Here is a 12107-nt window from a genome sequence, read left to right on the forward strand (position 1 = left end):
TTTACACACACAGTGCTTCCACGGGCACGGGACAACCACTGCTAATAAAAATTATGCCAGTGGATGGAAATCCACTGTAATGGAACTGTGAAAGCTCAGTCAAATCCCACTGCCTTACTGACAGTTCTGTGGTCAGCCTCGGACAGGTTGTGCATCAGCCAAGTTAAGGTAAGGAGGGAACTTGGTAAAGCTCATAGAGGGAACACTTCTGAGAATTGGAGATGCTTTAAGTTAGCAGGCAGTTAAAGGATAAACTCTAAATGCTGGGATATGAAGCTGCTTTGCAGGTTCTGAGTGATGAAGGAATAATTTTGCTTGCAAAGTTTGTTTTGAATAGCGCTTTTTCTGCGCCTGTGCTGCACGGACAATTCATCAGCTTGTGAACACTGATATTTTACCTTAACTATCTTAATATCCCAATATCATAATACCTTAAATATGTTCTGATTCATGGCATTTGAACACTGCCATGTTTGAACACTATCAGGTCTTTCAAGAAGGTTGACTGCAGAAATAAGGCATGTTTTTCAACCATTCAGGGTTTTGGAGCCATCAGGTGGCAGAGGCCACCTTTGTGACAGCTCGCTGGGAGAAGTGTTCTATCTCAGCAAGCACTGGGCTCAAAGGAGGAACCACCAAGAAACATCTTTCACAGAAGTAGTCAGGCAAAACGGTCACAAAGATTTATATCTCCTGGAGGCAAAACCAAAACCAATCAATTGTGTTGTTAGAGTTATCCTTCACTAACAAATGTTCACCTATTGCCAAGGCAGAGCAAGTAATTTCTTCGTGTGTTCTCCCCTCTGACATCATCCCGATGTTTTCTCACCTTTTTTTTTTTACCTACTCCTGCCCTATTTCTGAACTGCATTTACCCAGCCCCATTCCCTCTCTCCCAGTTCAGTAAACAAATTCTTGTCTGGTGGGCTCTAGGTCTATGTCCACATCTCACCTTCCCTACCCAGTGTAATTTCCTGCAGCTGCACAGAACCAATACTGACAGCAGGACTTCTCCACCCCTTTTTTTCATTCTTCTTCTATGGAGTTAGTGCCATAAGGAAGTGAAGATGCACAGCTCCTCCCAGGGCACTAAAAAACTAAGTATTGTATCACTCTTTCCTCTGACCTTTCAGTGCTGTACCTGCCCTATCTGTGACAATTACAGTCTCATCAGGGTAGGAGGTTGCTGCTAATCTATGTCAGCCCTGAGTGCTGTTTGGATCCCCTGTTTTGTTTGATTCCTTGATACTACGACAATAAACCAGGCTAATAAAGCATTTATCAGAAGAATATTAGGAATCCAGCTTTCACTGCCTCGTTGGAAGTTATTCAGCTGCCACAGAAGCACTTTCAGGTCACTACCCATTGCTGAAGTGTCAGTACAGTCTAGCTTGCCAAGTGTCACACCCTGAGCAGTACATTCACACTCCCTGCAGCAAAGCCTGGCTCTCACCCATGTGTAAGCCCTGGTCTTTGGCCTTTCTCCTCCTCTGGGATCTCATGTGCCAACAGTGTTTGCTCTCTGATCCACTGGACACTGACCAGCAGCTTCTAGTGTGCAGCAGATATGGAGCATGAGAGAGGATGGAAATTCAATGGCGACTGTGTGCACAGTAATGTGTTCATGTTTCAGGATATTTTGTATTAAAGCTTTTTTTTGGTTTTTTTTGTTAGCCACGTTTTAAATGATGGGTGGAAAGAGGTCTTAAAACTAACATTGATTAGGGCGCTTCCACAAATAGAGCATGGCATTTCTTCAGTTCATTGCCTTGCTCTGTAATGAAGTCCTTTTTTACTTTCTCTTTCATTTTAAAGAGATTGAACCTCAGTATCACTGTGGTACTGCCTCTGCTGCCTTAGCTGTGAATAAATAAATAAATAAATAAGTACCCAGGTAATAACGGGGATGCCTGTTCTCCTGATCCTGCCTGTTAAGCAGTTGCAATAACCAGAGTACAGCACAGAAATCCATCTTCTATAAGTTAAAGCATCACTGATGGTACCATCTCCAAAGCACCTCCCATTGTACACATGGGGTTGAACATTATCACTTTTTTTTTTTTTTTTGCTTCAATGACCTCCAGTTCGGACTGGCTACAATTGTAACCTGGTGGAGATTATACAGGCTGATAAAACTTGATCCGTTTCAAGGAACTAAACTCCAAACCAATCACCTCTGTTCAGCTTTTATAGAACTCTTACTAAACGAACAAGTCCTGGAAGTAGGTTTTCAAAGTGTAAAATATATGTTTCCACACTTCCCTGGTGTAGATACCTTTCTTTGCTGAAAATTATTTTGACATTGTAGGGAGGATGAATTGGCTATTTGTGTACACTCTTTGATCTCCTCAACCCAAAGTGAAAATCACAACAAATTTTGAAATAGCTCCGAAGAGATATAAATGGAGATAGATTTGCAGAAATCTCTTTCTTTTCACACATAGTTGTGCATAAATAACATGAAGACCACACAAGCTAGAGTAGAATCTCTTGGAAGCCACCTACTTCTACACAGACATCTGCAGTGCCTCTGGGGATGCTAGTATAGCCAACATTTTATTTCTAAGAGATTTAGCATTTCATAAGTAGGGAAAAAAATGAATCAAGCAGAAGTGTAAATGGGAATGCTTAAAGGGATGCTATGACATAATATCCTGAAATCATTGGATTCAGTGACTGTAGGAGGGTCTCCTAATGCCCTTTTCCTGTAGTGATGATAATGGTTTTAGTAGCAATATTGTTAAAGAATATACAATAGTAGTGAGTGTGATGAGTGGAAAGGGGAGGTACAAAGATACAGAGCCAGACTGAACAAGAGAGTGATGCGATATGACTGCAGCAAAGAGTTCCAGCCTGAAGGTATGAAATTGCCTAGCCTAAAAGGGATGAAGGAATGAAGGTGCAAATGCCCATTTTTATCCCTTAAAAGTTCATTAAATTGTAGACCACTGGAAGGAGGAAGTAACTTAAGCACCATGTGAACAGAGCCACACAGAAAATGCACAACAAACAGTGCTCTTGTTGATCCAATAATTCAAAATTACACTCAGCACTGACTGAATAACTTCTCTGAGGCTGTACTCTAGTGGGCTGAGATTTCAACCTTAAAAGTATTTTAGCAAATTCATGAGTGTGTTCCAAAGAAATAATAAAATCCACGGGGAACTTTGTAGTTGGGGGAGAAAAAAAAAAAAGAAAACAAAAGAAAACAACAAACAAGCAAACAAACAAACAAAAAGTCCTCAAACTAATTAGTGCAGAAAAAACCCTTTAATATTTTGGGGGACAAAAACCAACCAACCAACCAACCAACCAACCAACCAAAAAACCCCAAACAAAACAAAACAAAACAAACAAACAAAAAAAAAAGGGGGGGAAAAAAAGTAGTAAGAAAAGTGTTTCTGTCTAGGAGAATCCAATATTTCCCTCTCCATCTGTTTTCCCAACTCATCACTAAAGCTTTCTGGAGTTCCTTAAACCAGTGGGCAGTGAAGATGCAGTCCCATAATGCACGGGCAGCCAAAATTCAGTGTCAAAAAAATTCAGTGTCAAAACCAACTACTGTGCAAGAGCTCTGCACAAACACACTGACACAGAGGCAATCTTCAAAGAAGTCAATATCTAAAATGGCACAAAAGCCAGGGCATGAAGGAAAAAAAACACCTCAGTGGTCACATGAATATATGGAACAGCCAAAGCACTGAGCAATCATGAGAGCCAACAAAAATTGAACATGAAAATGTGGTCTTCAGTGCACTAACCACTAAGAGATACTTCCTGGAAAATCAGGCATATTCACAATTATAATTTCATCTGAAACTAAGCCCTATTTCTGCTCTTCATCAAATTTCACTGGAAATTGGTCAGCAGGAGCCCTTCTGGCAAAAATTAAAGACACAAAATATTGAGAAATTTTAGAGCAAAACCAGTAACAGAAACAGGCAGGAATTTAGTCAGGCAGACCTCAATAGTCCTATTAAGATTCCATGTGGAACTGAGAAATTGTGTAAATGTTTTTCTTTAGATTCCATGAAAACTGATCAAAGCATGCAGATTTAGAGCAGCACTGATGTCAGACCCTTGACATGCAATAAAGCACATTAAATGTGCTTGGATTTCCCATCAGCTGAGACCTTTGTCAGAATTCTCCTCAGGGGACAATTTTCTCCTCTGGAAGGAACTGGTGCAAGTCTCTGGAGAATTCTGTCCTCTTTGAAAGAGAAAATCATTATCTCAGTGCTAAAAATCAGTCTGCACTGTGCCACAGAACTTGTACTCATGTTGTGCCAATGTGTTTTAGCAGTGCTGTTTTTAATAGCCCAGAGCTATTTACCTCAGCCATTTCCACAGTTTATTAGAAAACCATGCAGATTTTCACATGACATTTTAATTTCCCTTTAGGTCAACAATGAAAAACGAACAAAAGGAGTATTTGGCCAAACTGCCTGACAGAGCTCCTGGTGAGGGCGAGCATGCTGTGACTGTTGTGATGTACAGTAGCCTCCAAAGAGCAAGCAGCCAAGTGACATCTCCCATGAAATCTCATCATGACACATCTCCTATGTGAAACATTCCTATGGACAGTTGATCTATATGAAGGTCAGGGAGAGGATTCTTTTATCCCTAGAAAATGGTGCATCCCTCTACAAACAGAACCACCCAGACAAAAATCCAGACTTCAGCTAAAAATATTTTTAATCCACTTTATTCATTACTTAATTGCTGGCTCTTGAAAAAAGTATGCTGAGAAAGATAGCTCTGGGACCAACACAACTTAAATCCATCACCACCTGCAGAGCATAAAGAACAAAGATACTGCAGTGTAAGTGACCAAAGCTCCAGAGGTCCTGAAACTTAATTTTTTAACCTTTTAAGGCTGGTCTAATCTTGCATCTGAAAAGAGAACCCCTCAAGGTTGCCAAAGGAGACTAGCTTCCCATTCCTATTTCAATGGATAATAAATTAAGATCCAAATCTTCTGTTAATTCAAAAAGAACAAAACAAACACCGCCTTATCCTCTGCTATGTGAAGAGCAATTCTGCTAAGAAAACAGTAACTCTGTAACTGAAGGCACGACTGGGAGCATTCAGGTCAACAAGAGCGAAGTGGCAAGATCTTGGTTATGGTGGGTTGGTGGACTTGTCCATCTCTCCTATGGATACCTTCATACTAGTGAGGGAGGCATGGAGGCCATCAGCAAAGTTGACTGACTCTTCTTTATATAGCAAAACTTTATTTTTGTTAAATTACAATCTGACAGCTACAGAGTTCTGTACACTTCATTTAATGCATGGCTTTGTGAACCTCATGAGTTCTGACGTTTCTAGGACAGGCTGAGCCATCAATACCTCTTGTGCCTCCGGCCAAAAGTGTAAGGAGAAAGCCTGATGTCATTATGGTCAGAAAACATCTTTTCTTTTGTGCTCTATCTGAAAAAGCTTTTGGAAGTAATATCAGCAACCTCATAATGAGCATTGTGACTGAGAGAGGGAGGAAGTGGAAAAATTAATTAAACACATCATCTGCTTTAGTTACACAAGTATTGCCACTGGCTATTATCTATGAGTAAGGCAGTATCTGAAGGGGAAAGGCTTCAGGTTTTGTACATAGGCATAGAATTACACATGAGTGTTTGGTGACCTGTTGCCAATGCTACATTCTTTGTGATGGGGTTTTAGGTTTAGGCAGAGCTGAGATATTCCTATCTTTGCTTCAGGCAGACGTAGATAATCTGATTAACAGGGGATTAGTTCCATCTAACTCCAGCTCTCCACAAAAGAGGTGTCCACTTGAAGTCTTTCTCTGTTATCAGTGGAAGAAGACTTGCTGCTGCAGAGCTTGATTTCGGAGATATCTCAGCCTGTTCTTCAGGGACTAGTTAACTCTGCATTCTGGGTGGTTTAGGTTAGGCTAGCTAGATCCCATCCTTTTCCCTCCCCTTGTTTCATCTGGCACAACAGGATAGCAATGCCTCTACACTCTGAGACTGGCACAGATTCTCCATTTGCTGTTTATACCATCTCCATTTGATGTTTATACCATCCAACACCCTCTAAAATTTGAAAAGTAGGCAGTAACAAAGAAGATGTTCAGGTGGACAATAATCAGGGACAATTTACATGGATAATGAGAATTATTTGCTTGTCTTTATGGAAAAAACTGGGTGACAGAAGTGAGTTAAAAAATGACAATTCCTTTGCAGGCCTCCAGAGGCTATGCAGTAGGTCCTATGTTAATTTTACGTGACACGTGCCTTATGGCATTGTTACTATAATATTGTACATCTATGGTATTTGAGCTCATGACTCATTCACATGAGTACGTAATGAAGAAAAAATTGGTGCAAAACATATGATGGCAATCACCAGTACAGTTGGGCAGCTGAGTGCTGTAACTAACTATTGTGATTTGCTTTTTGTCAGACCATCCAGTAATACATTATTAAGAGCACCTTAAATCATCCTACATTACCTGCTTAAGGAGAAATGTAAATATGGAGACATAATTGAAACCAAAGCATGTGTTGATCTGGAATGTGTATAAAAGGCCAGGAAAATTTCAGCTGTCATTCATTCATTCATACTACAAAAGATGCAACAGTTTTGAATCAAAAGTGGCAGGACACCCCTTGACTTCAGGGTGCAAATGCAGCTAAAATGTTCCAGAGCCACAAATGAAAACATTTCAGGAAAACATGATGAAGCGGCAACTGGGCCTCACAGTAAATTGCTGCCATGTCAAACATCAGCACCAAGACAGGCAAGAGCATGTCAGTGCTTCTCTGACATATTTATGCTGTCAACAAGCTGCAGCTTGACAAGGAAGAGCAAAGGGTGAAATTCCCTGAGTAGACCCATGGGGAGTGAGCAGCAATGACAGTTAACATCTTCTGGAAGTAAAGTGTTGCTGGCTCAGCCAAAAAGGGCTCCCTGTTTAGAGATGGCTAGAAGCCTTGCAATTCAGAAATAGTCAAAGTTTGTAAGAAGGTAAAAAAGGAAACAAGAGACACAGTTTTTGCAAAGACACCTCATTTTCCTTAGCCACCTCTATGGCCAGTAGAAATTTTTCAGGTTAACCAATTTGTGTTTAAGTTTACTAACTTGTGTTTTTTCAGATGTGATCTCTCAAACAGAAAATGTCTAATTCTGAGAAGGTAAACCATTAAAATTTAAAGCCAGTCTGATGAACTTCTCTAGATTTTACTGATGTGATAACCTGTACCTACTGAATACATTGTTGCTTCTTACATAAAAAGCTATCAAAGAGATTTCCAAGTCGTATTTTTTTCCCTTGTTTCTGTAGTTTGTTTCATCCTTCCACCTTCAACCCAAAAATTCCACTGTGAAGAAATTCTTATCAGTATGGTTGAAGTTTGCAAAATACAAGATAGGGTTTGGAAAACATAGATTTTAGTGCTGTTCCTTTATATATCCTTTTCCCCCCAAAAAATCCTCCTTTCTCACCCCTTTGGCCAGAGAGAAACTGTAAGCAGTAAGATGGAAATCTGGGAGCAGTAGAATATGCCCCATGAAGAAAAATGAAGCTACCATGTAGAGAAAGGATGATACAGGATGTCCTCACTCTAAGGAGACCTCTCTGCAGACAGCAAGACATTGAGAGCAGATTTCCCTGAAAATGGGAATATGTATCCGTGTGTTTGTGTCTGTGCTTGCATACTCATTTTTACTAACCATTGAGGTAGGGAAGGTCCTGACAGAACAAGTACAGAGCATACTTGAAATTGATGAACTGTGTTAACCTAACCTCCCTGATGATCCTGTCCTGTCCAGATTAGGCTGCATCACAGCATGTAATGGTACAGAAGCATACACCCATAAAATCCCAAATGACTGTGCAACGCTCATATCTGTTGAGCTGCTAAATCTGCTTTGGACTCTGGAAGAAGGCAGTTATACCACAGTTCAATGAGTTCACCAGTTCATTTTCAGAAGGAGGTAAAACTGAGAATTCTAACTGGGCAAAAGAATTCCCATGGTCTATGTAGGAAGCAGCTGCAAATCTTGAATGACCTTGTGCTCTGTTTTAGTTTGTTGTCTGAACTTCAAAAATTGCCCGTTTTAACATGCGTTATTTTAAGAGTTCTGTTCCTTGAAAAAGAGTACTCAGTTAACTTACCCCACTTCTCCACTTGCAAATGAGAAAACCTTGCCTGAGAAGTTTTCCCATGAATTATCTACCCACAATTATAACCCACACCTTCTTGGATGGAAATCTTTGGGCAAGCAGAGCAGTAATCTTTCAAGCCATGCAACAAGTCCACCTCACTCTATAGCGGGCACCACTGTGCACAATTTCCAAGATTACTTGTTTGTCTCCTTCTGTATCAGGCTAAGCATGACTGTAAGGCTCAGGTGCGAACCCCAAGCTTTTAACAGGAATGCCGTGTGTGTTTTAGCAGACTCCTCCTGCCATTACAAAAAGCCTCTAGAGAGCACTTTATAAAATGATGAAGCAGCTGGCAAGAGGCTGTTGCCTTGGTACTTGTCATTGCCCTTGTAGAAGGATGGGCTTCCTGGAGAAGCTGTGTGAAATGCTGGCAAGAATGTTCTGCATTATCATTTGAAATGGCAACGAAATGCGAAGGTTACCACAAACCATCACCATTTTTACATGGCTTTTGTACAACTGTGACCACAGGTAAACCTGTCAAGATACGAGGTCTGTTATGAGTCTAAGACAGGTGGTGTGGGGAGGATATATGGCAAAGAGTGATATGCAAGTACCTTGGGGAAGCAGAGAGGAGACACATAGCCGTTTCACGGACAGTTTGAGACTGTCCAACTCTGGCAGGCTGTCAAGGCCACAGACTTGTTCTGGTCTTGCAAGGCAATGTGCCTGCAAAGCGGCCCAACAGCTGAAGTTGTTGACATCGCTTCCTTTCTCCCTGGTGGTGCCTTAACCAGATGATGCCCAAATACTCAGAGAGTGCAGAAAGGCTTTTATCAGCCATCCACAGTGCACTGTTAGGGACATGCTAAGACAGCAGAGGTGTTTGTCATCCCCTACACATCTTCAGAGAAGTGACAGCGCTACTTCTTGATGGGGAGAACTGTGTAAATCCATAAAACAAAAATATTGCAAGTTCTGCCCTGCTGAGGAGATTTCTCTGAAGCAAAACTCCTCTTCTAATGCACTAGTATTAAATCTTTGCAAACCAAGTAAAACAACTTAATAAATCATTAGGCAAAGCATTTCCAGTGGCTTTTCTGAACTTTATTCTTTCAGTTTCTAAGTATCACTTAATGGCCTGTTACTCCACTCTCTTCTGCAGTTCATGACTAAAATAGAAAGGCTACAAAGCTACAGGGAAGATACTGATGGACAGCTCTGCAAATTGTTCCAACTGAACCATAAAACTGTCAAACAAATGATACATGTTAGTTGTGATGGCCCTGTGCCTCCCAGAAATAAAGTGAATCCTTAATGGAAGATTTTAGTAAGGAATTAAACATTAATTAGGGTTTGTATGAGATAGATATAAAAGGGATTAGAGACAAACCGCAGGTTTGCTACAGCAGTGGTAGAGTGAAAGATAGAGCAGTTATTTTTAAACTTTGGTTTCTTGACTGGTTATGAGCAATAAGGTTGAGAAGATCATATCAAAGAGGAACACATCTTTATTCCTTGGTTTGAAATGGGTAGTGGCACAAAGCCCTTAGTTTTGTTTATTTGTTTCACAAGCACAGTGCTGTGAGAGTACTTATCTTGTTGGTTACTGACATGGTTCCTAACTGGAAGAGTTTCTGATGACTCACAAGCTCATGTGATAGCCACAGGAGGTCTAATATGGACATTAAAGTTATACTCGGTGTCAAAGTGACAAAATGCTTTGTAAGGGAGAAATAGTACAGCTGGGTTGACTTGTTTAGACAAAATGAGCCAATGTAAGCTTTCCAAAGGACTTACAGAGCAGCTATTCTGATTTTTCTAGAGGACTCTTTGATTTATTATTATTATTGCCTCTGCCTCTTCACAGCCCACACAAAACATCAGCTACAGTCCGTGTCCTGTGGAATAAACAAGTGTGGATGCACAAATTCTGTGCCTTTCCATTTTGGGGGCAGGCTTCCAAATCTGTATTTATTAATTGTTGAGTACCATCTAATCTGAACCTCATTCGTGAGTCATCTTTCATATTAACACAACCAGCATCACAGATTTCCAAAACTCCCTTTCAGACCAAATACAGAGAATTCAATTGTAATTCACAAAAAAAAAAAAAAAAGTGTCTCTTGGATTCTGTTTACCAAGCATCATGACAAATGATAAGTTAACTGATCCATTAAGAACAGATATATAAATAATAAATATTCCCATCTGGTTCAGCTGCAGAACACAAGCTGGCACAAATCTTGTAGCATCTTTTAGCACCTGGAAACTGTAACCACAGTTTAAGAATTTGCTCTTGCCCAGATACCAGTGACTGATCTCAACTTCCTCTTGTTTAGTAACATGAATTGCAATTTAGTGCTGTAAAATTATCCACTGGATAATGTTTTTTGCATGGTAGTACACAGCACTACCCCTGCTGAACCACAGAGCTTGAAAACTTCCCCTCTGGTCTTCAATTATTTCGACTCACATAGGAGAAAGGTGCTGATAGAGGACAAAATAGATTCACTCCCCTTCCTGTTTAGGTCCAGCACATATAAGGAATCAGAGAGTTGCAGACAGTGTGATCTTCTCCTCCAACTATACGCTAGATCTTTGAGAGGTCTTGGCAGTCAGGAGAGGTGACTGAGGAGTGAAAGGAAGCAAATGTCACCCTAGTGTTCAAGAAGGGCAAGAAGGACCCAGGGAACTACCAGCCAGCCAGCCTCACCTCAGTACCCAGAAAAGTGATGAAGCACCCCATTCTGGAGATCATCTCTGTCCACATGGAGGACAAGAAGGTGATCCAGGAGTAGTCAGCATAGATTCACTAAAGGTAAATTGTGCTTGACCAACCTGATTGCCTTCAATGATGAAACAACAACTTAGAAGGATGAGGGTAGAGCCATGGATACTGTCTATCTTGACTTCTTTTCAAAACTTTTGGCAGAGCAAGCTGTGGAAATCAACTGCCCTGTCCACCCAGTGTACTGATGCCAGTTCTAGGAGCAAAGATAGTACCCAAGACTGTTGAGGTTTGAGGGATAAATCTGTTCTTTCCTCCACACTCAGCCTCCCTTCCTCAAAGCAAGAGGTGTAACGTGCTCTGACCATAGGTAAGTATATGAAAATCCTCCTTCCACCAAAAGACCTAAAAGAACTGAGAAAGAAGTGGCTATGTGGGCTGCAACACAAGTAAAGGGCAATTTTTGCCCCCGGGAGATGATGCAGCCAAAGAGGAAATTGAGGAGATAAGGTGTTTTCTGAGAAGGATGCGAGACACTGTATTGTCCTCAGCTAACCAACATAGTGCTGCCCCTCCTCTGCACGATCCCAGTCAAAACTGGAATGTGACTGCCATGTAACACCAATACCATTCTTCCTGGTACCTCTGCAACACTCTCCCTACCTTATAAAATAAATATTGCTGTGGGAAAAAGGGACTACAGGTAATATGTGGAGCTCAGAATTTATCATCAGTCTAATTAAGGTCTCTGCAGTCTAACTAAAATACAGGAGATTACTATCTTTAGTTCAGTTACAGCAGAATCAACATACTGAAAATAAGAGTAAGACTGACAGACACTAAAATCCTACTATCCATTCTTTTTCTGTCCTTAAATTTAGCCCACCCTTGTCCTTCTGTGAACTAAGACTCAGGGAGGACATAAGCTCTCCCAAAACAGAAAAAGGACATCACACTGAGTCCTTGGCATACCAATTTCTTCATCAAATCCATGCTCTTGGTCACTGTAGGGTGGCTGCCTGAGCCCTTTTTTTGGCTGTTTTTGATGTTTTCTTTAAAAATCTGGTTGGCTTTCATTAGTTCTCAGCTAAACTTTGACACTTGGACACAGGGTATCTCTTTGCTCAGGGACAGTGGAGTAAACCCAGAGCTGCAAAACTGGCAGTAAAATCTTTCAGATTTATTTATTGCAGCACAGAAATCTCCCTGAGTCCTGTTGAATCAAGGTGGATTAGGAGGTGACATCTG

Source organism: Myiozetetes cayanensis, unplaced genomic scaffold (genome assembly GCF_022539395.1).
Source record: "Myiozetetes cayanensis isolate MyiCay16 unplaced genomic scaffold, myiCay2020 scf4, whole genome shotgun sequence".
Classification (NCBI taxonomy): Eukaryota; Metazoa; Chordata; class Aves; order Passeriformes; family Tyrannidae; genus Myiozetetes; species Myiozetetes cayanensis.